At 47.2% G+C, this 26,853-nt stretch overlaps 1 protein-coding gene and 1 non-coding gene across 2 annotated transcripts in view; both read right to left on the bottom strand.

Annotated features, from left to right (window-relative positions):
* KANK4 (KN motif and ankyrin repeat domains 4) overlaps window positions 1-26,494 on the bottom strand; it is a 92,194-nt gene extending 65,700 nt beyond the window's left edge. Inside the window, exon 1 of the mRNA XM_010370680.2 lies at window positions 26,166-26,494. The gene's annotated coding sequence lies outside the window, so the exon portion shown is untranslated. The remainder of the gene's footprint in view (window positions 1-26,165) is intronic.
* LOC115892487 lies at window positions 4,869-4,973 on the bottom strand. The gene has a single exon (XR_004052367.1). It is a non-coding gene; the product is annotated as a U6 spliceosomal RNA (small nuclear RNA).
* Window positions 26,495-26,853: the final 359 nt, after the last annotated feature.

Below are 26,853 nucleotides of genomic sequence, written 5' to 3'. Positions count from 1 at the left end.
GGCCACAAAGTCTTTTGCTCCCCTGAACTGGGCCACAGTCCAAAGGGCTTGGAAACCACAACTCAGAGTAAATGTTTCCTAGGAATTCAGCTCCACTTCCTCCCTCCTGGGTCACTTCAGTGAAAGGATCTCAAGGGGAGGCACAGATACTCCACAAGGGGGCACCCCTGCACCCACCCTCTTTGGGCAGCTCTCATCCCAGCAACATCATCCCTGGTCAGAATTCAGCAGATGCCTCTGCAGGTATCAGCTGGGCGCCACAGCTCGAGTTGCAGGTGCAGACAGTTTAGAGCTTGCGTGGGCTGTGGCAAATGCCTTCTGGGTTGGGAGGAAGGTTTTTGTTGGCTCAAATATGCACAGCCTACACATTCAGGAAAATCAGTTTAAACCAAACTGAGGCTAAGTGATCCCCAGACACCTGGGTGGAGAAAGCGATGTTTCCAGATTTTTCAGGCAGGAAAGCTGTTATTATTTCGCAATGCCCCACCTAGTCCTCTGGCAAGTTCAGTCTGACAAGAAGCGGACATGTGTGATGTGGGTCCAACAAAGATGGTGACCACCCAGCCTCGGCAGCATGCCAGCCAGAGGAAGGGCAGGTATCATCAGAGATGAACCAGAAAGACTCGAGGAGAGAAGAGGAGCACCAGGAACTTCTGTCAACTTCAACTTTCCCTTGAAAGAGATGGGATTCCTTCAGTGCACCATCTGGTAATACAAAGGAAGGTTATATATTGTTGTGGCCTGGATTTTGTTTTGCTTTAATGTGGGCAAAGTTACTAAGAAAAGGTGTTGCCAAAATTGACATCCCAGGTTTATATCACCCAATGGAGCAGCTCAAAGGTGTCACAGAATGGTTGGGCATTTGGAGCATAGCATAGGCAGACTTTTATTGGTGACTCTGCTCATATCTTTTCTTTTTTTTTTTTTTGAGATAGAGTTTTGCTCCATCCCCCAGGCTGCAGTGCAGTGGCACCATCTTGGCTCACTGCAACCTTCACCTCCCAGGTTCAAGCTATTCTCCTGCCTCAGCCTCCCAAGTAGCTACAGGGACTATAGGCGCTTGCCACCACACCCAGCTAATTTTTTGTATTTTTAGTAGAGACAGGGTTTCGCCATGTTGCCCAGGCTGGTCTCAGGCAATCCTGGCTGGTCTCCTGAACTCAGGCAATCCACCTGTCTTGGCCTCCCATAGTGCTGGGATTACAGGAGTGAGCCACTGCACCTGGCCTTGCTCACATCTTTTCTTCCAGCCAGATTATGGGGCCTTTCAAGTCAAGGTTCCCCCCTTTTTTTTTGTGGGATTTTTCTTTTTTCTTTTCTTTTCTTTTTTTTTATTTTTATTTTTTATTATACTTTAAGTTCTAGGGTACATGTGCATAACGTGCAGGTTTGTTACATATGTATACTTGTGCCATGTTGGTGTGCTGCACCCATCAACTCGTCAGCACCCATCAATTCATCATTTATATCAGGTATAATTCCCAATGCAATCCCTCCCCCCTCCCCCCCACCATGATAGGCCCCGGTGTGTGATGTTCCCCTTCCCGAGTCCAAGTTCCCACCTATGAGTGAGAACATGCGGTGTTTGGTTTTCTGTTCTTGTGATAGTTTGCTAAGAATGATGGTTTCCAGCTGCATCCATGTCCCTACAAAGGACGCAAACTCATCCTTTTTTATGGCTGCATAGTATTCCATGGTGTATATGTGCCACATTTTCTTAATCCAGTCTGTCACAGATGGACATTTGGGTTGATTCCAAGTCTTTGCTATTGTGAATAGTGCCTCAATAAACATACGTGTGCATGTGTCTTTATAGCGGCATGATTTATAATCCTTTGGGTATATACCCAGTAGTGGGATGGCTGGGTCATATGGTACATCTAGTTCTAGATCCTTGAGGAATTGCCATACTGTTTTCCATAATGGTTGAACTAGTTTACAATCCCACCAACAGTGTAAAAGTGTTCCTATTTCTCCACATCCTCTCCAACACCTGTTGTTTCCTGACTTTTTAATGATTGCCATTCTAACTGGTGTGAGATGGTATCTCATTGTGGTTTTGATTTGCATTTCTCTGATGGTGAGTGATGATGAGCATTTTTTCATGTGTCTGTTGGCTGTATGAATGTCTTCTTTTGAGAAATGTCTGTTCATATCCTTTGCCCACTTTTTGATGGGGTTGTTTGTTTTTTTCTTGTATAGGTTCCCCTTTTTTGCTCCTGGGTATCCTTTATGGCACCAGTCCAGGGCCCTGCAGGTGGTAATCCACTGTTATCTACTGTTGGGAACCAGTCCACTGATTATCTACTGTTGGGAGGAGAGAAATATAAAACAGGGTCTTGGACAGCATTTGCATCCATACCACCCCATACAGCAGGGCCAAGGTCAGAGTCTGCTTTTGAGACTCCTAATCCAGTGCTTTCCTTTACAAATTTCATGTACTGGTCCTCAGTGTGATATTGGAAGACATGAAATTGATGGTTTCTTTAAAAACAATGTGGCCGGTGTCCCTAGTTTGAATGTGGAATAATGGAGTTTTTATTGTGGTAAAGTGTGCCAGAGAACTGCTCATACTTCTGTTGGTGATCTTTGCTTGCTGCCTCTGGCTACAGGGAAAGTATAACGCATAACAATAAAAATAGTTGCCAACATCAATTAAGTACTGATTCTGTCCTGGGTAAGTCCTTGACCCATCCTTACTCAGCGCCTGGGACAGCATGGGCATGTCTCCTCTGTAAACCAGAAAAAGATGCTGCCTCATGGCCCAGCCTGAGTTCAGGGCTGTGTTCAAAGAATCAGCAGTTAAGTAGAAAAAAGTTAATTGGAAGCAATCCAAACCTTCACTGCAGTCTCTAGAGAAAATACCAAACGGGAAGTGCATTCTTAGCACAAAGCAAAAGTCTTAAATTTTTTCTTTCCTATCTCTGCTGTTCTAGGTGTCTATTTCCAGCAGAGCACTGCCCCAGCAGCAGTGTGTGCCATTCCCCAACATCCGTATGCGAATCCTCCCACTTGGTTCTTCACTCCTGCACCTCCCTCGCCTCTGGCATCTACTCATTCCTCCTCTGCCAGCCTCTCTCTGGCCTCTTCATTGGGAATTCCAATATTGGCTCCATTTGTCCACAGCTTTTTCATCACTGAATGACCTCAATCTGCATAATAATGGAGGGAGAACAGCCAAGAAGTCTCTGCCAGAAGTGTCCTTATGAGGAAATTACTTAGAAGGCTCCAAAAGCACAGTCATTTTTTTTGTTTTTGTTTTTGTTTTTCGTTTTTTTTTTTTTTTTTTGAGACAGGGTCTCGCTCTGACCACCAAATCTGGAGTGCAGTGGCATGATCACAGGTGACTGCAGCCTCAATCTCCCGGGCTCAGGTGAGCCTTCTGCCTCGGTTTCCCGAGCAGCTGGGACTACAGGTGCGCACCACCACGCCCAGCTAATTTTTGAAATGGTGTTTTGGCATGTTGTCCAGGCTGGTCTTGAAATCCTAGGCTCAAGTGATCTGCCTGCCTTGGCCTCCCAAAGTGTTAGGATTATAGGCATGAGCCACCACATCTGGCTGCAAAGAGGTTTTTAATACCATATGTTGATGGTTTTATTCCCTGTACACTCAGTTTATAGATTAGAAAACTGGGGTTTAATAATACTAGTACCAGGCCAGGCTCAGTGGCTCACGCCTGTAATCCCAGCACTTTGGGAGGCCGAGGCAGGCGGATCACCTGAGGTCAGGAGTTTGAGACCAGCCTGGACAACATGGTGAAACCCTGTCTCTACTAAAAATACAAAAATTAGCCGGGTGTAGTGATGCACACATGTAGTCCCAGTTACTCAGGAGGTTGAGGCAGAAAAATAGCTTGAACCCGGGAGATGGAGGTTACAGTGAGCTGAGGTTGCACCGAGCCGAGATTGCACCATTGCACTCTAGCCTAGGTGAGAGAGTGAGACGCCATCTCAAAATAATAATAATAATAATAATAATAATAATAGTAAATACTTATACTGTTATAATAATTATTATTATTATTACCAGCTAGATACTGTCCTATATTGTACAAATGCTAACTTATTTAATTTCACGATGACCATACTAGGTAGGTGCTATTATATCCTTTTCACAGATCACAGGTTCAGGGGCACAAATCTAGTAAGTAGCAGGGCTGGAATTCAAATTGAGGTTTGTCTGACTCCAGAGACTGAGCTCTTAATGACAGTGTTCCTTGCCTTTGGGTCCTATTTCTGTAGCCATCTATGAAGCAAGTAGCTTTTGGAAGTCTAAATAGAAAGAGAAGGAACCAGATAGAAGGATTTAGCAAAGGAACGAATCTAGCATTAAATTCCACCACCAGCCATGCTATTAGACATCAGGTGATTATTAAAATATAAACAAGGTTGGGGAACATGCTAGGTCTCTAAATAAGACCAATTTACTTGTGAAGGAATAGCTTAAAAATCCAGTGACTTTCTAATCCACTGCAAATGATTTAATCAATAAAACACAATTACTTTTCAAATAATCTTTGAAAATTCCAAGGAGTCTTGAGGTGTTTAATTGCTATTTAACCAGATAGCAGCAGTTGAGTTACACAGATATCTATTTCATATAAAATGCTCTTTGCAGATGGAACACTCTGTCAAATTTTCCATTAGAAAGACATATTTTCAGGGCAGACACAAGGGTTTTAGGTTACAAATTAATTTCGTTTCTCTGTTGTTCTCTAGGCAGGGCAAGGGGAGGGTGGAATGGCTGATGCAGACATCCACAGCTCTTTCCTTGTTAACTCGGGAGCGCGATGGTCCTCCTTGTCGATAATAAGCAATGGATACAAAATCAGAATCGCTGCGGTAGGAACCTGTGGGCCTTTTTCTTTTTTAAATATGAAATGCTTCATGAATTTTCCTGTCATTCCTTGTGCAGAGGCCATGCTGATCGCCTCTGTATCATTCCAATTTTGGTACATTTGCTGCTGAAGTCAACAGAGGAATCCCTGTTCTAACCAGCCAGCTCCCCAGGTAATTTTTATGTACACGGTAGTTTCAGAAGTACTGTTCTAGCCTACTTTTTAAAATCTTTGGTAAACTGTAGTTCAGTGTTTCTTAAACTGTAGTACACCTATAACCTGAAGATCTTGTTAACATGCAGATGCTGATTCGGTGGGTCTGGAATGGGGCCTGATAGTTGGCATTTCCAACAAGCTCTCAAGAGATGCTGATCTGCTGGTCCCAGCACCAAGTAGCAAAGTGTGTGGTCAGGGTATTTGTCTGGTTGGGGAGGAATGGGAAGGAGCTCAACAGCCCTAATCATGATTCTTAGCACCAGCACTTGAAACTGTGTGACCTTGGGTAAGTCACTCTAGCCCTTGAAGCCAGCTTCCTCAGCTATAAAAAGGTACCAAGTAACACTCTCCACTTTATAAGGCTGTTCTGATGGCTACATGCCTAGTCTTTATACAGTACTTGGCATGTAGAAGACACTGAAATACAAGCTGTGGTTGCTGTTGTTTTTGAGGGAAGGAAGAAACTAGTAAGTGCTTAATAATGGTCAGTTGTTTTGTTATTATTTATAGAGAGCTGCTGTGTGGTATATTAGGCACTGTGCCAAATATTACACTATTATTATTTACTCTTCTCAAAGACTCTATGTCTCTATGTATTATTTCTTCTGTTTAACAGATTAGGAAGCCTAAGCTCAGAGAGGTTTAGTAACTTGGTCATAGTCACAAAGATAGTAAAAGGCAGAGCTAGGGATGAATTTAGGTGTTCCTGCCCACAATTTTTTTTTTTTTTTTTTTTTTTTTTTTTGTGACAGGGGCTTGCTCTGTTGCCCAGGCCAGAGTGCTGGATTACAGTGGTTAAAATCACAGCTCAATCTAGCCTCCACCTCCTAAGTTCAAGTGATCCTCCTGCCTCAGCCTCCAGAGTAGCTGCGGCCACAGGTGCATGCCATGACACCTGGCTAATTTTTAAAAAATCTTTTATAAACACAGGCTCTCATTATGTTCCCCAGGCTGGTCTCAAACTCCTGGCTCAAGTGATTCTCCCACCACAGCCTCCTAAAGTGTTGAGATTACAGGCATGAGCGATATACCTGGACAACTGCCCAAGCTCTTAATGGCCCAGACTGAAGCCTGGTCCTGTCCATGTCCACCTGAGTCTAGGAAAGGTGGTGAGCTGGTACCTGATGACCCCACAACACGGCACAGTACAGGACCAGGGGGTGCAGAGGTAGAGAATGGGCAGCGGCAGACAGAAGCCTCCAGGAAGGATTGCCAAGGAGCAGAGAAAAATCAGGCCCAAGAAAAGGCGCAGGACCAGGTTCCAAAAGGATTTAGACATCCAGCAAGCAATCAGGAATAGAGCCTAAAGTGATGAGGACTGTGTCTTCTTTGCTTCTGTTTCCCAGTGCTTAGTACAATGCTGACCACAGTGCTGCCTCATAAAGACGTAGCAGTTGAATTAATGAATTATTGAAATAATGGATTAATTCATATTTTGAGGGTAGCAACTGATTTGAAATTGGTAGGCAGGATGTTTTGGAGTGGGAGAGAGATGTTCACCTCTGGACTTTTCTTTTTTAAAACAGCGAGCTGTTCAAAATAGAAGAACAACTGGAATATTTCCCTTGGAGTGCTGCCAGTGCACATAATGCCTCCTTTTCTTCCCAGGTCAGAAGGCATTTTTGGCCCCAGCCCCTCGGCATGTGTGTGCAGCCTGCAGCCTGTCCGACATACTTACCCACTTGTGCTCTGGAACACAAAGGCCTCCCACCTGCCAAGCCCAACACAAATGCCTCCTTCACCACAGTCCTCTGGCGTGTGTGGGTTCAGCTGCTGCTGCTGCTGAGAGTCCCCCTCCAGGGCGAAAGTGAGGCTCCGGTGGCTCCAGTCCCTCCACTACTGCTCAGAGAAAGAGACCGCAATGCTTTCTCAACCATCGCGTCCCCTTCACTGGCCACGAGGCGTGAAGGTCAATAGCCCAGTAACTTGAGGAAAGAAGAAAAGGGACCCTCTTCTGTTCAAAGACCAGCCTCAACAGATTGTGTGCAATCATCCATTTATCAGAAATTCTTGTTCAGGCACTGGGCTAGGTTCTGTGGACTCATGGACGAGTAATACAGGGTTCTTTTATTTAAGGAACTCACAGTTCAAAATGGGAGGCAGATACCTAAACAAGGACCCATGTAGTGTTAGAGAGGTGTGGCCCGAGCATCTCAGAGGATCAGAAAAGCAATACAGATGTGGTATTTTTGAGCTGGGCGTTGAAGGATGAGTAAAAGTTCAGCAGGCAGATGGGAGAAGCAGTTCTCTAGCGAGAGATGAAAACATGTATGGTGGGCTTGAAGAATGACCAGCAATCCTGGTCTAGAGTGCAGGGTCAGGGAAGTGGATGGGGGAAGACAGGGGCTGGAAGTCAGCTCATTTTATTTTCTAGAATAGGAAACCATCAAAGGTTCTTAAGCAGGGAGGAACAAGATGAAAGCTGGGTTTTGGATACAATTCTGACTGCAACGAGGGGCGTATGTCCCCAGATACCGGCCTACCAGTAGACATTCAATAAATATTTACAGAATGAACAACTGATTTCAAGAGGGAAATAGCAAGTTTGGTAAGCAGTCTGGCCAGACTTAATACCTTTCCCTAAATGCCCTTTTTATTTATTTATTTTCTTATAAGAGAACTGAAGCTTTTCTTCTCCTGTACTGAACCATTACAAATGTATATAATCTGCAATTGCAGGCATAATTACATAATGTCTTATATGGTTGGCAGTTTCATGAGTGTTGGCTTTGTCTTCCTGACTGACTTTCGGCTCTGTGACAGCTGGGGCAATGCCTTTTGTGCTCTGTCAGTATTGCCCAAAAGCAAAAGCATCTATCATGTGCTGGGAACACAGTACGCTCCAGGTAAGCAGAACATGAAACAGACGCAAGGAGCACAAGAGCTGGACAGGCTCCTGCAATTACCGAGTTCAACTCTCTCATTTCCCTGATGGGGAGACTGGGAGAAAGAGAAATATATGCACTATGTGGAAATGTGTGCACGTTCCTACTACTGGGCTCTTGCATTTCACAGCAGGGACCTGGGCTCAGTCAAGATTTTCAGGTGCAAACACCAAAGGTCCAGACACAGACTGAAATTAACCAGTGATGAACCTGGCTAATAGTAGGGTAAATAGAACACCAACACACAAACAACACAGGCACAGAAGAATGTCTCACATACATGAGTGGTATTCAGCACCCACTGCTTATTAAATTATGAAAAAAGCATAGCCTGAGACTAGATCAGACAGAGGCAGGAAAGCACAAAGATTAAGAGTGTGGGCTTTGGAGTGTGTGGATCTGGGTCTGAATCGCAGCTCTGCCACTTACCAGTGTGTGTTTAGGTTCCCTAACTGCACCCACTGCCTCTACCACCAGCCAGCCCAGTGTCCAAATAGGTAACACAAGAAAAAAACAATTTCCTCCTTATAGGATTACACAGATGAATTGGGATGAGGCATGTAAAATGCTTATCACAGTGCCTGCAGTGGGGATCGAAAGGTGACCAACCAGAGAGAAAGTAAGGAAGAAAGCACTTGGCACCTGATAGGATTCACTGATCCTCCAACTTCGGTTACTGAGCACTTACTTTATTTATTTAATTTATTTATTTAATTAATTTATTTTATTTTATTTTTTTGAGACAGAGTTTTGTTCTTGTTGCCCAGGCTGGAGTGCAATGGCGTCATCTCAGCTCACCGCAACCTCTGCCTCCCGGGTTCAAGTGATTCTCCTGCCTCAGCCTCCCAAGTAGCTGGGATTACAGGCATATACCACTATGCCTGGCTAATTTTGTATTTTTATTAGAGACGGGTTTTCTCCATGTTGGTCAGGCTGTTTTCGAACTCCTGACCTCAAGTGATCCGCCTGCCTTGGCCTCCCAAAGTGCTGGGATTACAGGTGTGAGCCACCACGCCTGGCCTGTTTATTTATCTTTTGAAAAGAGGTCTCACTCTGTTGCTCAGGCTGGAGTCCAGTGGTGTGATCTTGGCTCATTGCAACCTCCTGAGCACTTACTTTAGACCAGGCATTGGATAGGAAGGAGAGGGGGCTGGGCCTAGTGGCTCACGCCTGTAATCCCAGCACTTTGGGAGGCCGAGGCGGGCAGATCACAAGGTCAGGAGATTGAGACCATCCTGGCTAACATGATGAAACCCCGTCTCTACTAAAAATACAAAAAAAAAAAAAAAATTAGCCGGGTGTGGTGGCGGGCACCTGTAGTCCCAGCTACTCAGGAGGCTGAGGCAGAAGAATGGCGTGAACCCAGGAGGTGGAGCTTGCAGTGAGCTGAGATCGTGCCACTGCACTCCAGCCTGGGCAACAGAGCGAGACTCTGTCTCAAAAAAAAAAAAAAAAGGAAGGCGAGGGAGGTGTCGATAACTCCAGGGTTTCAAGCCTGGGTAACTAGAGAGTGACAGGGACAACAATGGAGTTAAAAAAAAAAAAAAAAAAAAAACAGGAGAGACAAGATATTTCAGAGTAGGAAGACGGAGCTTTCAGCCTTGGGGCACATTGAGTGTGCTCAAGGAGGGGTTCACCCATAAAGGGTTCATTCAGAGACAGTGGTCCAACAGATAGTTGGAAAGGTGGGCCTGGGACAAGGGAGAAACCTGAAGTTTAGAGATGTAGATTCAAGAACCATCCATTTCTGTGTGATCACCACATGGTTGGGGGTGGGGGGCGGTGAGAAGCAAGAGCTAGCAGAGGAGTCTGAGGAGCACCCCTGAAGACAGTCATGCATGGGGAGCAGATAAGAAGGAAGAGCCAGGGTGGGGTGCAGCTCAGAAACCCAAAGGGGGTCAGTTTTGAGAAGGCTGTTCTACGGTGTCAGATGCTATGGAACTTGAAGACCGTGTAAGGCTCGGGCTTAGTTTCAATAGAGGAAGAAGCAGGCATCAAGGGTTGACAAGATGGCTGAAGCAGCAGTTGGGCTACCTTTTGGCATTTTCCAGTGCAATTCAGGAGAGAAAGGGACAGTAGCTCCAGGGAGACACAAGGTGAGCTCTGAGAAAGGTGAGCATGTTTGCAGGGCGAAGGGAAGAAGCCGAGGGAGAAGGATGGATTTCTAGATGCAAGAAAGAGGAGGTGGCATAGGAGTTGACATTTACTCCAGGCACTGTGCTAAATAAAAGATGCAACACATGTTGAATTTACTCATTACCACTCCTTAGGAGCTAGGTGCTTTTATTATTTTATTTCATACTTTACAACGAGAAGACTAGGCAAAGAGAAGGTGCCTATAGACTGAGCCCCCTCTAAAATTCGTATGTTGAAATCCTAACCTCCAATGTGATGGTATTGCTTTGGGCAGATAAAGCAGATGAGTGGGGTTAATGTCCTTATAAAAAAAAGTCCCCAGAGTGCTCCCTGGCCTCTTCCACCAAGTGAGGAACCGAAGAAGACGACAGTCTATGAACCAGTAAGAGGGTTCTCCCCTAGATGTGGAATCTGCCAGCACTTTGACCCAGGACTTCCAGGCTCCAGAACTGTGGGAAATACAATTTATTAAAATTTATGAGCCAGCCAGTCTATGGTAGTTTGTAATAGCAGCCCAAATGGACTAAGACAGAGGTGAAATAGTTTACCCAGGTTAGCAGTAGGAGAATCTGAGATTTGAAGCCAAAAGCTCTGGCTTAAGAGTCCAAGGCTTTTACCCAAATGGCCAGTCTGCTAGGGTTACTGGAGGTGGGAAGGGAAGGCTTTCAAGATTTGGCTTTGGCAAGGGAGAGGAGAGCAGAGATGGAGAAAAACAGCAAGGTGGGAACGAGGAAGTTTAAGCCACATAATCTCCATTTTCTCAGGCAGGAAGAGGCCAAGAGCTCTGTACTGGGCCTTACGTTCCCCTGCTCCTGTCTGCCCCTCCACTGACCTCAGGTGACCTCCAAACCACCCCGTCCTGCCCCGTCCTCTTCACTTGCTCCCTCCCACCAGTCTCTTTAAGACACTAAGCCCAACAACCTCAGGCATTCCAAAAAGCCTTTCCCAACCAGCCAGCACTGGGGCCGATTACCTGCCCCCTTGCCAACAGCTTCCCCTTTCAGGAGATTCCTGCCAACAATTAAGAAAGGAGGCAATATGATACAGCGCGACAAGTATGGCTTGTGAGCCAGGAAATCCAGATCCTAACTCAGATTTGTCCAATTTATACTGTGTGAGCTTAAGGCGTATCACAACTTCTCTGGGCCTCCGCTGCTTATCTGCTACCTACTAATACTGTCCTAAGTCTACAGACGTGCCAGAGGGTTCAATGAGATAATGGGAGTACAAGAGCTTTGCTAAAGAAGTGATACCCAAATGAAAGGGAATATTGTAATTTGGAGAGGGAAGCAGGAGAAGAGATGTGAAAAAGGAAAAGGGGGGTGCAGGAAGGAGGTGTCACTTGCAAAGACAAGGTGTGAATCCCCTCCACTGTACTAAGAGGGGCTGACCTTTCCTACGGCAGGAGGGCACCCCCACCTCCCCAAGAGCCAGCACAGGCCAAAGCCTTCCTATCAGAGAACACCACATACCTGGCTTCAGGAATTTTCCTGCAGCTGAATAAATAAAAGTGATTCCAGGGAAAATGTCCTAAACAAAACCTGAATGCAGCTGTTAAGGAACTGCTTGAGATTTTTTCTTTTTTTCTTTTTTGAGATGGAGTCCTGCTTTGTCATCCAGGCTGAAGTGAAATGGCATGATCTCGGCTCACTGCAACCTCTGCTTCCCGGGTTCAAGCAATTCTCCTGCTTCAGCCTCCCAAGTAGCTGGGATTACAGGCGTCTGCCACCACACCTGGCTAATTTTTTTTTGTATTTTCAGTAGAGATGGGGTTTTGCCATGTTGGCCAGGCCGGTCTTAAACTCCTGACTTAAGGTGGTCCACATGCCTCAGCCTCCCAAAGTGCTGGGCGTACAGGTGTGAGCCACCGTGCCCACCCTGCTTGAGATTTTAATGTCACACAGCATTGAAAGGAGTATTTTAATCTCCATTGTGAAAGTTACAACTCATCCAAGGTTCACTGGCCCTCTGAACCCTCCTGCAACGTGGTGAAGGAAGGAAAATGCGGAATCCAAAGAATGGAAGATGTTAAGCAGGGGTTGCTTTCTCTTGACGCTGCAATGGGCTCTGATAACCCAGTATCCAAAAAGCTGCTTTGGACACATTCACATTTTATTTAACCCTCAGCAGAAGCGTTGAAGGAAATAATTATTATCTCCACTTAATAGAATTGGCAGTTGAGGTTTGGAGGGGCCCAGTGGGGATTCAGGACTAGCTCTTTTTATCTGATAGTGTTTCACATTTCAGACTCTCTATCTCTCTCTTTTTTTTTTAAGACAAGGTCCCGTTCTGCCGCCCAGGCTGGAGTTGCAGTGGTGCCATCATGGCTCACTGTGGCCTCAAACTCCTGGCTTCAAGCAATCCTTCTGGCTCAGCCTCCTAAGTAGCCGGGACTACAGGCATGTGTCACCATGCCTGGCTAATTTTTATTTTAATGTTTTGTAGAGACAGGGGTCTCACTATGTTGCCCAGGCTGGTTTCAAACTGCTGGCCTCAAGCGATCCTCCTGCCTCAGCCTCTGAAAGCACTGGGATTACAGGTGTCAGTTACTGCACCCAGACCACAGATTTTCTTTACTCAGACCCAGACATAATATAATGACTTGCAATATGTTCAAGATGGAGTATGAGGGGAAAAAACAGCAGGACAATTGGTAAGCTCCATTTTTATTTAAAAAACTTCCTATCCAAATATATCTGGATATGCATCTAGCTCTACGTAAGAATATGTAGTTATATATCATACATATATATAGTGCCAAACTGGATCAATTTCCTCCAAACTGGTCCATATGCTCTAACCACCAGTTCTTGACCGTTTACAGTTTTTGCCTTTATCTGCTTCTATATTATTTTATTTTTATTATTATTTTAAACAGGGTCTCTATCCCTGTTGCCCAGGCAGAGGTGCAGTGGCATGATCATAGCTCATTGCCTCTATATATTTCTCAATGTTTGCTGCTAACTGGTATGATATTTATAATGATTTTTAATAAAAAAATTTCCCAGGCCGGGCGCGGTGGCTCAAGCCTGTAATCCCAGCACTTTGGGAGGCCGAGACGGGCGGATCACGAGGTCAGGAGATCGAGACCATCCTGGCTAACATGGTGAAACCCCGTCTCTACTAAAAATACAAAAAACTAGCCGGGCAACATGGCGGGCGCCTGTAGTCCCAGCTACTTGGGAGGCTGAGGCAGGAGAATGGCGTGAACCCGGGAGGCGGAGCTTGCAGTGAGCTGAGATCCGGCCACCGCACTCCAGCCTGGGCGGCAGAGCGAGACTCCGTCTCAAAAAAAAAAAAAAAAAAAAAAACAATTCCCAATAGTGTTCATGGAGCCTTTCAAATTGTAAAGGCCACCCCTCCAATATACACATTAATTGGAGGAATAGCAATATAATATAATATAACATAATAATACTTTCTTTTCCTCTCCTCCTTTTCCAAATTATTCCTAAAAATTATCTTTCTATTAGTTTCCGTAGCAATTAAACACACGAACACACACACACATTTCACCCTGTCCTTTTTTTAAGTTTAAAAGGTTAATAAAGTAAGGTAGCAAACATCTTACAGTGCAATAAATATTTGCCAAGGGTGGGTGTTTTGGTGTCATCTCCAGTAGAGATGCCAGACACCGTAGCTGAGAGCAAACGGGCCCACCCGTCATTCCATCCTTCCAGATGTCCTGGCCTCACCTTCACTTCCTCCAGGTTCCTTCCCAGGCCATCATGCAGGAAGCATCCCATTTGCCCCACCTAACTGCTTCTCAACCCACAATCAAAATTTTCCTGAGGAGCAGGGTGCGGTGGCTCAAGCCTGTAATCTCAGCACTTTGGGAGGCTGAGACAGGTAGATCACAAAGTCCGGAGTTCCAGACCAGCCTGGCCAACATGGTGAAACACTGTCCTACTAAAAATACGAAAATTAGCCAGACGTTGTGGTGCACACCTGCAGTCCCAGCTACTTGGGAGGGAGGCTGAAGTAGGAGAATGGCTTGAATCCGAGAGGCAGGGGTTGCAGTGAGCTGAGATCACAGCACTGCACTCCAGCCTGGGTGACAGAAAGAGACTCCGCAAAAAAAAAAAAAAAAAAAAAAATTCCTGAGGGGTAGTTAAAATTCATTTCCTAATCTGATAAAGGGACTATAATGTGAATAGTTGAGAATTTCCTTTCTCCTCCCCTGTAACGCATTAACATTCTGAGAACATTGTAGTAACTCCACAGTAAGCTTATGGCAGAGATTTTGGACAAGCCAATTGGCTGTGGGACCTCAGCCTTCACCTGAAGGTCCACTGCTCACCTTCCAGTCAGGTGTGGCCATGGTGCGAATGACTCTAGGCTAGTGTTGCCAGACCTGATTTTTTTTTTTCAAAAGAAGCTAGACATGTGGATTTATGTAAAATCTGATTTTTAAATGTTGACTGAATTCTTCTTTTTAAAAAAATGCTATGCAGGTCAAACAAAACCTAAATGCAAGCCAAATGCCACCCATGTGCCTGCCAGCTAGGCCCTGAAGGCCGTCTCAGCATACCTCTCTAGCCTCATCTCCAATTCCTCTGCCCCTCACAAATGCCACTCACACCCCACCGCCTGCCTTAACACCCCTGTGCCTTTGCTCACCACGTACCTACCCTGTAGGATTCCCTTTTTTGTCTTCTCTATCAGACTGGCAGGTGGCAGGCTGCAGCTTGGCCTCTGCGCCCCAGCAACCAGCATTCACCTCTGCTTGCCCTTTGCTCCTGGTCTCTAGTGCCCCAGGGAAAAGTGTTTTCTGCATGATTCAGGCTCTGCTTTGGAAGGCTAACTACAGTTATGATGGATGACAGTGGGGACCTGCCCTCCCCAGGGGCTAACAGGAAAGCCAGCTGGAGAGGCTCACACAGGCGCCTGCATGGAGAGGGGCCTGATGACACTCCTATTGCCCAGGGGCGCTACCTGGCCAGAAAATGCACCTTCTGCAGTCAGGACAAAGGCAGGGGTGGGAGGATCCTCTAGAGAGCACTGAAGTGAGGCTGTGCTGGTTGCTAGAAAACTCCTGAGCAGCTGCACCCCCCGCCCCTCCTCACTCACCAGCCAGGAGCCTGGGCCAGGAGCTCCTGCTCCTGGTCTCTCTCCTGGTCCAGCCTGGAGAGAACTATCCTGGTCTCAGGAGAAATCACAGGGAATCTAGTCAGGCTGACGTTCTCAAAAGCCCAGCCACCCTCTCAAAGGAGCAGTTTCCAGCACCCACCAACACTCACCCCAAGAACAGAGGGTTAAGGAAAACTCTGGTTTCCTCCTACCACCACCACAACCACCACTACCAAAGTCAAGCCCGGGAGGGAACACCGAGGGCACCTCTCCCCAGGGAACTCAGCACTTCAGATAACTTGTCTAGAAGGCAATGATCTGGGAAAAAGGTCACAGGGCCCAACCCCTCCCAGAGCAAAGCAGATTCCTAAGTCCCCTCCCACCCAGACTTGGAACCTAAGCAGCTGGGGTGGAGGAGCAGAGGCCCCTGACTTCCAATTCTCCTGCATCTTTTTCCTCCATCTCCTCCCTTAGGGACCCTCCCAGAACCTCCCTTGGGGCTCCCAGGGCTTTCAATCCTCACCTCCAGGATAACACGATGAATACCAGTTGTTTAGCCTGTCTGGGCTGCTATCACAAACTACCACAGGGTGGGTGGCTTCCAAACAACAGATGTGTATATGTCTCACCATTCTGGAGGCTGGGAGAACACCATCAGCATGCCAGCATGGCTGGGTTCTGGGGGGGGAGGTCCCTCTTCCAGCTTGCAGACTGCTGGCATCTGGGGTGTCCTTATGTGCAGAAGGGTTGACAGAGCTCTCTCTTATAAGGGCACTATCCCATTTGTGAAGGCTCTACCTTAATGACCTAAATTACCTCCCGAAGATTCCGTGTCCTAATACCATCACATTGGGGATTAGGACATCAACATATGAATTCTGGGAGGACACCAGCTTTCAGACCACAGCACCAGGCTCTCATTGAGAGCCCAGGGCAGGCCTGGCAGCATCCACAGGCACTTTAGCTCAGTAAATCCTTGACACGCCAGTGAGGTAGGATCTTTTAACCTATTTTAAAGGCAAGAAAGTTAACTTCAAACCCACTTTATAATTAGAAAGGAAAAAGAAATCTTCAACTGAAAGATGACTACATTACTTAAATTTTTAAAAAAGTTAATAATAATAATAATAATAACTAATAAGAACCAGGACTTCAGGTAGGGAATCTCAAGGGGGGAAAAAAGCTAATTTTATTAACTAGTTATTATGTGCCAAGGGCTTTAAGTGCACTATCTCATTTCATCCTTGGGTAACCCTATAATACAATCTTTTTTGTTCCCATTTTACAGATAGGAAGCTGAGGATAGGGCGGTGATGTGACTTAGCCAAGGCCCAGGGAATTCCACTCTTCCGCAGACCGCACTGCGATGGGCTAACAGGTTCTCCTTCCAGTTAACACATCTGCATTTTTTTTTTTTTTTTTTTTTTTTTTTTTTTTTTTTTTTGAGACGGAGTCTCGCTCTGTCGCCCGGGCTGGAGTGCAGTGGCCGGATCTCCGCTCACTGCAAACTCCGCCTCCCGGGTTCACGCCATTCTCCTGCCTCAGCCTCCCGAGTAGCTGGGACTACAGGCGCCCGCCACCTCGCCCGGCTAGTTTTTTGTATTTTTTTAGTAGAGACGGGGTTTCACCGTGTTAGCCAGGATGGTCTCGATCTCCTGGCCTCGTGATCCGCCCGTCTCGGCCTCCCAAGGTGCTGGGATTACAGGCTTGAGCCACCGCGCCCGGCCAACACATCTGCATTTTAACAAGAGCTGCCTGGAGAAGACAAAGTAGTCCAAAGCAATGGCTCAAAAGCCAGGAATTTCTCTGCCAGTGGGCAGAGCTCTCAAGGCAGGAGGCTTTTGGCACCACCAGGCATCACCCGAAGGCGGTCACCCATGGGCCTGGCTGACACAGGGCTCCATTCAGCAGTCAGCAAAACCAAGGCACATGGGGGTAGAATGAAGGAGAAGAGGATTAAGTCAGGGAAGGCCAGCCCCAGGGAAGGCCAGTCCCATGGCAGGCACAAGAGCAAGGCAAGCAAGCACCTGAAGAAGAATGTGCTCCTCCCCTGTCCCCTTGCCCCAAATATCAGCCACTTAACAATGTGGAATCATGGGTTCCAGGGTAGGGTAGCAAACTGGAGCAAAAAAGTCCTCGTTCAGCTCAGTCACTCAATGCCCTTGCAATCCAGGGCCCGCCACCTGCCCTCGCTGGTTCGCTCCTCAGTTGTAAGACAAGAGGGACGATGTAGGTAAGCGGTAAGGTTTCTTCCACCTTCAACTAATGGAAATCTGCATAGGAGCCTAGTGCATCTGGCACTTGGAGCGGCAGCATTAATGGCCAAGGGGGAGGCAGGGAGGACTGGAGAGAGAGGGAGAAAGCAGCAGGGGCCAAAGAAAGGTGAGAGATAAGCTCTAGGTGACGGAGCCCAGAATAGGGGTCTGGGGGATTGGGATGCCAAGAATGGGCAAAGGGTCCCTGAAACGGGGAATGAAGGAAACAATTAATTTGCTTTTATCAAGGTTCTACTGAGAAGGACTCCGTGACAGATGTGGCACTGGGCACTGGGAAGGAGAGAGGGAGCTTCTATCCAGAGGGACAGCCACACACAGCAACAGCAATGAGCTTTTCACAAGGCCAGAGCCAGGTACTATGATGAGTAGTGCCTGCTGCTCACGTTGGAGAGAAATCAGGGAAGTCTTCCTACAGGAGCTCACCTGAGAAGATGGGGGCGATTTCACCCAGTCTAAGTCTAGTTCCTCCCACCCAAATGGAAAGAACTATCCAAAATGGTGCTGAAGCACTAGTGGGAGAATAGGTAAATTTAGGGAAGCATCATTATCTCCATTTCACAAATATGAAAACTGAGGTTCAGCATGGTCACAGCCAGGTAGCAGAGCTGGCATTAGAACCCATTCTGCCTGACTCCACAGCTGTTGCTTGTAATTTCTATTCTATCATCACTCCTGCAGACTGTGTGCTTGTGAGTGGGTTAAGGGTGGGAGGGGAAGGGAAGTGGCATGAGAATAGGCAAAGGCCAGAGAGATGGATTGGGGAAGATGAGGATGGATAGCAGGCACTTTCCTACCAAAACAATATGGCAGCCAGAGTTTTCCCAAACACACTCTTCCCGGTTGCCTGTAGTAGGTTTCAAGAACAAGTTTCTAGAATCAGGCAGATCCAGACTGAGCTCCTGGCTCCACCACTTGATATCTTGGGTACCCTAGAGCAAGTGTTTAACCTCTTAGAGCTTCACTTTGCTCACCAATACAACGGGAATGGTAATAGTCATAGCTTATTAAGTAGTGGGTAAAGATGAAACAACTGCTATATTGAAAGGTCTTGGCACGGTGTCTGGCACAAGTTCGATAAAAGGTAGCAAAAAAACACAACCACTACTCTAATAAATATTGCTCCAGTAGACTCTCCTGTTTCCTGGCTTCCTCCTCAAAATCAACATGGGGCCAGTCCTCCACATCCTCCCTTCGCCTCCTTTGCATACCCTCCATTTCAGAACCCACTTCAAAGCTACTTCTTCACCGGCTTCATCTCCTTCCTAGGATTCTAGTTTGTACTGGATCAAGGGATTCAACAAACTCCTTAACCTCCCAGGATCATCATTGTGAGCTAGGTGGTTGTTCCAGTAGATTGCTTTGCATGGGATTAACCAAGCAATCAGCTCAGGGGCTGGTGGGTTTGTGGGCTGATAGAATTACCTGATGAGTCACCTGTGTGTGCCTGCAATTTGTAAATTGACCTCTAGAATACATCAAAGCCTTTTATCCAAACCACAAATTCTGTGCTTTTACAAATTTGCCAACAATTAAATAAAATTTACTACTGCTCAACAATGTCTTCCACTAATTAGACAGTGATAGATGAGTATATAAAAAGTCAGGGTGAGGGAGGGTAGGAAATTGGGGATAAAGCTTACTGACTTCCTGTCAGGGAGTCTGAACCTTTTTTGTGCCTTCATCCCTTTGGCAGACTGGTGAAGCCTATGGACTCTTTCTCAGAACATCTAAAAATGTGTAAAATAAAATGCATAGCTTGACTACAAAGAAAACCAATAATATTGAAATATAATTATTAAAAAATTTTAAATTGTGTAATGTAATATATTCTTCTTTATTAATGCATTAAATAACAGGCTCTGGCAGCGGGTATAGTAACTACTATAAATACAGAGCCATCAGGGACATAAATAATATTTCAAGGTATCTGTAGCAGCTAAAATGTAACATGAAAATATCTGTAATTTCTATTGGTGACAATGTCACAAGGACTGCAAATACACTGGATTGTTGCCTACATTCATAATACAAGAAAATCCTAAATAAAGATGCTCTTTTTTTTCCCTACCCAAGTTTACACACTCCTCTGAATTCTATACATGAACCCCTTGGGGCCCTTGACCCTAAGTTAAGAAACTCTGTTATATCCTTTATGGCTCAGTAAGTATTTGTACTGGGCATATTTCTGAGTTCCAGCTCACCCTTATCTCCTTCTTGAAGAATCTCCACCCACACCCTTTCTGCCTTAAAAGTTCTTCACATAGGACTCTCTTCTGCCCATCCTTCTCGTCCAACTGGCCCAGGGAGGACCCCTGCCTCAGTGGCATCCCATGCGCTGGTTGCCTGGCACCTGCCAAGACACAGCCTGGAGAGAAAGCTTCACTTCCAGAGAACCAGCTCAGACATAAGGATGCTCTCTGGAACTTGAAGCCAGCAACAAAAGAGAGCTTCATGCAATCGTAGGGCAAGGGGTGGGTTGGCAGATGCTGTGTTAATCCACGGCACTTACAGTGTAGGCCAGTGGCCAGCTGTACTGGTGGAATGACCTTGAACTCAAAATCCTCTCCACAGCATCAACTGCCTCAAGAATGCTTGGCCTCCTTCCAGACCTGTGCTTAGACATCAATACAGTGGTCCCCCCAAACCCTTCTTATCTGCAGCTTCGCTTTCTGAAGTTTCAGTTACCTATGGTTAATCAAGGTCCAAAAATATTAAGATATTTTGAGAGAGAGAGAGAGAGAAAGACCATATTCACATAGTTTTTATTACAGTATTATTATTGTAATTATTGTCTTTTGTTATTGTTGTTAATCTCTTACTTTGCTAATTTATAAATTAAACTTTATCATAGGTATATGTAGGATTCAGTACTATCCATGGTTTTAGGCATCCACGGAGGGTTCTGGAACGTATCTCCCATGGGGAAAAGGGTACCACTGTACTGCATTATATGGCTTCTCACTCTCTTCCTATAACCACAACTCAAGGGAGTCTCTGTTTTCTGTGTCACAAGAGCCCCAGGTCAGCACCATTTTATTAATATAGACGAAGAAGCTGAAGTTTAGTAAACTTGAATAATTTTCTCAGGCTCACGGGGATAATAAATGGTGAAGCCATTTTCCCTTTCTTTCCCTCTCATTCCCAAACACCCTATTATGGAGGGGCAGGTGGGTAATGCCTTTTATTATTATTTTTTATTTCAAATCACACAAATGATCCATGAATATAATCTCTTAAAGATTCAAACATTACACTGCATGTTCTCATTCATAAGTAGGAGTTGAACAATGAGAACACATGGACGCAGGGAGGGGAACATCATACACGGGGCCTGCTGGTGGTTGAGGGGCAAGGGGAGGGAGAGCATTAGGACAAATATCTGATGCATGTGGGGCTTAAAACCTAGATGACGGGTTGGTAGGTGCAGCAAACCACCATGGCACATGTATATCTACATAACAAACCTACATATTCTACACCTGTATCCCCGAACTAAAAGTAAAATAAAAAAATTTTTTTAATTTAAACATTGATAAAATGCCCTCCCCATTCATACTCAACGTAGTACCTAATAACTGTAGACCCTGACCACACTATTATATTCAGTCGCTATCGAACTTGCCAGTCTGTCTTTTTGTTTCATTTTGTTTTGATTTGTTTTGTTCTTGAGACGAAGTCTTGCTCTTGCCGTCCAGGCTGGAGTGCAGTGGCACGATCTGGCCTCAATGCAACCTCCGCCTCCCGGGTTCAAGCGATTCTCCTGCCTCAGCCTCCCGAGTAGTTGGGATTACAGGCGCCTGCCACCACACCCAGCTAATTTTTGCATTTTTAGTAGAGATGAGGTTTCACCATGTTGGCCAGGCTGGTCTTGAACTCCAGACCTCAGACCATCGGCCCGCCTCGGCCTCCCAATGTGCTGGGATTACAGGTTTGAGCCACTGCGGCCAGCCTCCATTCTGTCTTTTACACCTTTCCCCAGGAGTAGGATGGCTACGTTTTCTAAGGCAGAAGGGAGAGCAGGGTGGGAATCACTGATGAACTGAGCGCAGCGCCTGAAAACACTCAGCCCTGCTGCCTGGTGCCCTGCTAGGAATATCCAAACTGATGGCACCGAGAGCTGGCGTCTCTCGGCTGCTGGGCAGAAACCAGGCTGTGGAGGGGAATCGGCACCAAAGGCTGCTCTTTTATCCTTATGTGGAGCAAATTCTCCCGATGCTGTATTTCTCTCCCCCCTTGTCACTTGACGTCAGAGCCACAAATTAGAAATACATACCAAAGGAAACTCTGCAGACACAAAGGATCCTTCCACACAAAGGGGAAAAAGCCACAACCACATAAAAAAAAAAATCTATCCAACCAACAAGTTTTATTTACTTTTGGGGAAAAAATGAAGACAGTGATGGAGCTGGGATTTGTGTTTTCTCCCACAATGCCTGTGTCTCCAGAAAGCTATTTGAGGGGGCAGAGCCCAGGGCCTGGGCAAGACAGTGAGGTGATCCTTTGAAAACAGGGCTTCTTTCTCTTGGAGAAGGAACATTTGGCCAGCTTCTTCAGATGCCACCAATCTATAACTGCCCGTGTATCACATTCACCATCTACGTACTTTAAATCTTGGGGCAGCATTTATTTTATCCTGGAAACTGTGACAGCCCTATTTTTAGCTGGAGGACCCCTTTTCTCTCCTTTAATCCTCCTTTGAAATATTATCTGTGTAGACTGGAGGCTGTTCACAGAAAGGCCCATTAGAAGCCTCTTAGTCCAAACTTGGTCTGGGAGATTGGTGTTCTGAGGCACAGAGAGGTTAGGGACCAGCTGTAAATCACACAGCTGCTTAGTGGCGAATCTAGGCTCCAATCCCAGAATACACTGACCTCTAAACCCATGCCTCCCCCCACAAACTCTACTACAGGGTAGCACAAAGTGGTTAGCCATCTGATCTCCAAAGACAGAGGGCTCTGTGAAATTCCAGTTTTATGGTCATTTAATATGGACCATGACCCTGGGCAAGTCACTTAACCTCTCTGAGCCTCGATTTCCTTACCTATACATTGGGGATTATGGCAGTAACTAACTCTAGGACTAGGGTGAAGCTTGACTATGCCAGGGATCGACACACATGTACATTATGATATTGTACTGCTCCTGTTTCACACACAATTGAGTGGATCTGTGATAACTGTATCCATGCCACCATCCAGAAATTGGCAAGAAAGGATTGTTCTCAAGCCCATTGTGCAGAAACGAAAATTGAGTCCCCCCCCAGAGTTGACATAACTTGCACAACATCAGAGTTTTAAAAGTGAGTACACAGGTGGAGGCTGCAGTGAGCCATGTTCATGACACTGCACTCCAGCCTGGGTAACAGAGTCAGATCCTTTCTCAAAAATAAATAAAGTAAGCATATTCTCAGCACTAAGAAGTCCTAAATATCCTCCCCACCATATCTACAGAAGTACAGGTTGAACTAGGAGTAAAAGTTGCCTCTTCCCTTCCCCTTGCAGAGCCACAAGTGCACAAACACAAACTCCATGGCCCTTTCTTGTAAACTGGAATCAGCACGGGTCCTGGCACAGAGCAGAGGCTCAATGCAGTTTCAAAGAATGGGTGAATTACTGAATGAATGAAAATCCCGATCTGCTAAGAACGGAATAGCCTGAAGCAGGTATCCTGCTGCAGAAAGCAGGGGCCAGGCAGGCAATAGCTCTGGTAGCAGCAAGCAAGAACTCCATTCTCTCCTTAGCATGTTCTGCAGGAAGAAACCTTTGACAAGGTCAATAGCTGGGCCTCTGATCTCAATGGTCCATCAAGGGCATCTCCCAGTCTGGCCCACATGGCCCAATCCAGGACCCAGGAGGTAACTGTGAAGCACACGTGACCCTCCTCCAGCTAAAACAGATGTAATAACATTGCAGGCAAGGGGTGGCAAACAGGCCAGGGAGAGGGCCCATCTGTCTTCCTAATTGTCAACTCTGCCCATAATAAGATTTTTCTCCCTGTCACACCTTAGGCTGCTACTGAACGGAAGCAAAACCAAGATATCCATCTTCCAGCCATGATCAGTGGCCTTCATAAAGTACCAGGGACGAAAAGAGGTTGTTGGCTAAGAGAAGCAGAGCTGGAAGGAGCTTTACACTGCAAGTCAGGAGCTTGGGAATCCCTACTCATAGCCAGCTGTGGGTACTTAGGTAGTCACCGCACCCCACTGAGCATCCATTTTCTGTAAAATTGAAGTTCAAAGTTTTGGAAATGGGTTAATGGAGAAGGGAGCTGTGAATCATGTAATATTGTATGCAAGATATTTTAGGTTTTATGCAGTTGGAGGAGAGTATCCATAATTTTCATTAGAATCTCAAAGAGATATGCAATAACCACCATCCCCTCCCCACATAAAAAAAGTTAAGAAATACAGGACAGTTTCCATCCAACAAGCATTTTTTGAACACCTTCTATGTGCCCTGCTCTGTGCTAGATACTTGGAGAGCCCTGCTTTTAAGATGCTCAGTGTAGCTGATGTTTGCTGTGACAGAAGCATGTCCGGGAAACTTTAGGAAGGCAGCATTTGCCTCTATCTTGTCAGGAAGGGCCTTCTACAGACGAAAAAACCTTACGTTTAATGCTGAAGTTCAAAGCTAAGAGTGCATTCAGTGGGTGGACAAGAAAAATATTTTAGACCAAGGGTAGTAGTATGTGCAAAGGCAACGCGTGGCCCAGGAACCACCTGAAGCATAATTGTGCTGAACATATTGAGGGTGCTCATTGCAAGGGGCTGGGGAAGTGTTAGAGCCAGAAATAAGGCTGGGAAGGTAGGTAGGGCCCAGACGAGGAAATGCCACATATGCCACCCTAAGGAATTTTACACTGTCAACAAGTGCTTTCTAGTTTTAAAAGTCTAGGATGAGCCACCACTCCTAGCACAAATCTCCGTAAATGTTGGGCAGAGGCTTTGGTTCACTGTGGGCTGAATGGACGTTAGGGAATGAACCGCTGCTCCTGGCACCACGAGTGGCATGGGCTGTCTGACCAAGGTGCACACATGAGGCAGTGAGTCCAGCAAGCTGCTGTTGGTCTCTCTCTCTCCTTCTCCCCACACTGTGATCTAGCCCGGGGGGGCTTCCAACTGCTCACTATTACAGTTGAGAAAGGAAGGTGCTCAATGGGATGCGCAACTAAGGGACTGCCCATTTGGGCCCCTGGTAGTAACTCAGCCAAGGAAGGCTTTCAGTTCCTCTAACCCACTCTGCTACTCACCTGAGGCTCTCTCACATGTGGCTCCTTATGCCTAGAAGGCTCATTCCACTCTCTCCGGTCATTCTGCAGACTGACCAACTACTGGACTTACCAGGTTCTCAGGGTATCTAGTCTTTTCAAAGAACTCAGCACTGGAGAATTCTCTATTTATGTGAGTGATTTGATTCCTGTTGGTGTTGGCCACTGGAATGCAAGCTCCATGAGGCCAGAAAGTGCCAGTTTTGTTCACTTCTGTACCTCACTACGTTGACCAGTGCCTGGCACAAAGCATTTGTTGATTGAATCAGTCTGGTCTGATCCCGGAGCCATTCCCCAAAACTCACTTTCCCCAGGTCACATTATGGTCCAGTGAGGTGGGAAGGCTGGGTTTGAAAAGGCAATATTAGAATAGACTCTGCCTCTATTTCCGGTGTAGCTTTCCTGTGTCACATTTTGAGAAGCTCTAAGCAACCTGGGCTTGATTTACCCAGGAAGGTCCTTGGGAATCGTGTTTAACTCAAGATGCTTTCTCCCCAGGCCTCAGCCGGGTCACTGGCTGCATCTGATCCTCCTCTGGCCCTAGTTGGTGGATAGGACTTTGCCCAGGCCTCAGGGGGTCCTCCTCCCTCTCCTGGAATCTCCTCCTCCCTCTCCTGGAAAATACTCCCTCGTTGCCCTAAAGGCTTGCACCCCAGGGCGCTTAGGAACTAAGACGTGTCGGGCAGCCCCGAAGGATGCCCAGGGCAAGAGTTAGGTTCAGACCCAGCTTGGCGGCCATGGGCTCGACTTTTCAACTCCCAGTTCTGGCCAGTCTGCGGGGACAAAGTACCCAGAGTCACCTTACCCGAGAGGCAGAAGGGAAAGGAGGCGCTCACAGGAGGCATGCCGGCTGGGCAAAGCACCCTCGGCGGCGTCTAGAGCACTCGGAGCTGCCCCACTGCCACCACCCAAGGTCGCAGCCCAAAGGGAGCCCTTGAAAGTTCAGCCAGAGGCCGAGGAATGCCAGGGTTGGCACTACGGGGAGAGTTTTGCGACAGGAGAGGGACTAAGAGCTAGATTCCAGATAGTAGTGGAAACCCGCGGCAAGCGCCGAGTCCCGCAGGCTGCATCCCCGACCGCAGCGCCCAGCTGGGAAAAGCTGGGCGGGGGCTGCACCACCTGAGACGCAAGGACAGCACGGCCTCCCCCTACTCATCAGTGTTCTCCATCCCTAGAATCGGGGCGCGGAGAGCCAATCTGGGCTGGAAAGGGAGCGGCGTCCACCCTTGGGCAGCCCGAGCAGCCCCCCTCCTTTTCTGTCGCAGACCCCAGGCTGGGAGGCGGGGGCGCCAGGTCGGCCCAAGCTGCTGCAGCCACTGCCTTAAAGGGAGCCGAGGACGCGGCGCTGGGGAGGGGGCGAGGCGGGTGGCGGAGGTGAGAGGAGAGTGGTCGAGCGCGGGGGCCAACACCCGGGTAGCGCAGGGCGGGTGTTGGACACCCCGGCGCACTGCCGGGGACTGGGGTCGCAGAGTCCCTTACCTTGGCGAGCTGCGGAAGTCGTGCGGGAGGCGGTCCGCTGTGCACCCGGCCGGGGCAGCTAGGCGCACACCCCGGCTTCGGGGCGCACGCAGCCTCCGGGTGCACAGTCCGCGTCCCAGGCGCGCACCCCGGGGCTGGCGCACCCTGGTCGTCCGCGGCGCGCACACCCTCCAGGCGCCCTCTGGCCGGCGGGCTCGGCCCTGGCCCCGGCGCACCCCTGTGGGCACACCCACCGCGGCGGATGCGGGACTGGCCAGGCGCCGCCAGCCGCGGCTTCGCCCCGCGTCGCCAGCTGCCAACAGCGCCCGAGTCCCCGCCTTCGCTAGGGGAGAAAAAAAAGACTCCTGACGCGGCGCGGGCTTTGGTGTGTAGGAAGGGGCAGAATTGTGAAACCAAGGGGAGGGTCTTAGCCTGGATAAACTCAAAAGCCCTTGATAAACATGAGCTTAGAAGAAAAACTTTTTGAAAAGAGACCAAAAACTCCTAACCTGTTCATAGCGCTTTTCAGATTCCCAAAGTGCTTTCGTATGCGTTTATCTCGGTTCATTTAGACATTTCCATCCTCTTTTGATAGGTGCAGAAACAGCACCAGACAAGGTAATGACTTGCTCCAGCCAGGACTGGAACCCAGGTCTGGCCACTGGGAAGCTGGGTGCAGTAAGTGAGGTGCTTGCCAGCGGACGTGGGC

Source organism: Rhinopithecus roxellana, chromosome 12 (assembly GCF_007565055.1).
Source record: "Rhinopithecus roxellana isolate Shanxi Qingling chromosome 12, ASM756505v1, whole genome shotgun sequence".
In the NCBI taxonomy this organism is placed as follows: domain Eukaryota; kingdom Metazoa; phylum Chordata; class Mammalia; order Primates; family Cercopithecidae; genus Rhinopithecus; species Rhinopithecus roxellana.
The sequence above is the reverse complement of the archived record's forward strand: the minus strand, read 5'-3'. Positions and strand labels throughout refer to the sequence as shown.